Source organism: Alligator sinensis, unplaced genomic scaffold, assembly GCF_000455745.1.
Source record: "Alligator sinensis unplaced genomic scaffold, ASM45574v1 scaffold1457_1, whole genome shotgun sequence".
In the NCBI taxonomy this organism is placed as follows: domain Eukaryota; kingdom Metazoa; phylum Chordata; order Crocodylia; family Alligatoridae; genus Alligator; species Alligator sinensis.
The window spans coordinates 478,966-480,736 of NW_005842845.1; the positions used below are offsets into that span (position 1 = coordinate 478,966).

The 1,771-nt window shown below is 47.0% G+C and overlaps 1 protein-coding gene across 1 annotated transcript in view; it reads right to left on the minus strand.

Moving 5' to 3' along the window:
• The window catches only part of LOC102379235 (tyrosine-protein kinase ZAP-70), a 39,658-nt gene extending 38,322 nt beyond the window's left edge, over positions 1 to 1,336 (minus strand). The window contains exon 1 of the mRNA XM_025191645.1: positions 1,201 to 1,336. The gene's annotated coding sequence lies outside the window, so the exon portion shown is untranslated. The remainder of the gene's footprint in view (positions 1 to 1,200) is intronic.
• Positions 1,337 to 1,771: the final 435 nt, after the last annotated feature.

Sequence of the window (1,771 nt, forward strand, 5' to 3'; positions counted from 1 at the left end):
CACAAATTAATTTCTCATGCATTGTCTGATTAAAGGACAGATATGCCCAGGTGACTTTCATTTCTTCTTCCTTCTAATTGTGGTCTTGGTGGAAAATAACGTTTAGACAAATGTCATTAAAAACTACATGTGTGTTGCAGGCTGGCACTGCAAGCTATTGTGGCTTTGTTCCTATTTGTCTGTGAAACTGTGTATATCTCAGTATAGGTGCCAAGGCATTTTCCAAGAATATCAGCAGGTTTTGCAGGAAGTTGGGACAGTCCTCAGCTCAAGGCAGGAAGGGTGATGAATTGTTGAAATGAGGGGCAGGGGAGAAAAAAAAAACCCAAATGCTCTTAGATCATTGAGACCACCTCCCTGCCGGGGCTCAAGCCTTCCCTCTGATCCCTGACACCGTTCTTGGTCCAGTTCTGCCCATGTGATGGGGTTTCCACCCCTTCCCTTGAGAGCTTATTCCACAGCCCAATAGATCTGACCATTAGGAAATGTTTTCTGAGATTAATCTCTATTTTCCTTTGTTCCACTTCATTCCATAACCCCTTAGACTGTGCTTAAATCAATGGGTTCTTGGAATATTGCCTGGGTTCGTGGAAAACTGCAGAGCAATAGCAGATGAGAGAACAAAGGAATGAAAGGAAATGGATGAGAATTTGACAGCGGCCTTCCTTTGAGGGCATGTTATCTGTTGGCATTTTTATGCAGGGAACCTTTGAAGCTCTTTTTTTTGGGGCGTGGGGGGAGTGTAGATGAAGGTGTCAGGGAGTCACAGGCATGCTCCCCCTCCCATACTGTTAGATGGGACTTGGGGGCTCTGGAGAGATCTCCAGAAGTGGGGTCTTGATATTGAAACAGGTGTCCTGACACAGAGAGGTTAGTGAAGGATTGGCTTAAAGGACATCAGGCCATGTTTTTCACCATCATTTCATTGTATCCCAACCCGTCTGCTTCTCCCTCTGTTCAGAAAAGAAAGCACATGGGCCCGATGCGCTCTGTCACGAACTCCACTTTTATTCTAGAGTAACGTCTGAACCCCACAAGGAAACTGGGAGCAATCGAGTTGGGCTCAGTGTGTTAGCAGTGACCTCTAACAAGATCCCTAGTCCCCCCGGAGGCATAAAGACAGACAGACGGCAAGGGACAAAAGCAGTACCCTTGCATCACAACAACCGAATAACCAAGGAGCCGAAGCCCATCTCTTACCTGGTCTCACCGCCGTCGGAAGGGTCTCGTCTGGGCTTCTTCACGTCAAGTGTGTTTAAAAAAAAGCAAAGCCAAAATATATTCCTCTGAGTTAGTGAATTTTGGAAAAGAGGCGAAGAGGGGAGCAGGCCACGTAGCATCCACCGTGCTGACTGACATTCACAAAGCCTCGTTCACGGGTTTCTTTGAAATGTGACCTATTTCCTCGTTGCAAAGACAGGAAGGGAAAGAAGAGAAAATAAAAGCTCTTCAGCTCTAACAGGGGAGCGAGCTCTCAACACCTGCTCGGTACCATGGCAGAGCTAGGTCTTTTAGTGGGGGCAACAAAATCGAATGAGGATGCTGAAGCAACTGTGTTCATCTCCTGTAGCGCTGGGGGAAGATCTCGCCCTTCCTGGACAGCAAGTCCACGGAAGAAATGGGACTCAAACCCTCTCACATAAATGCACCACACTAGCAGGCTACTACACTTGACTTGGAAGTTACTAGGGGCAAGAAGAGTGTTTAGTCTCCATGGAAGATTGTAGATTTGGTCGCTCCATCGAGATTACCAAGAAAGGACAGGGCCACC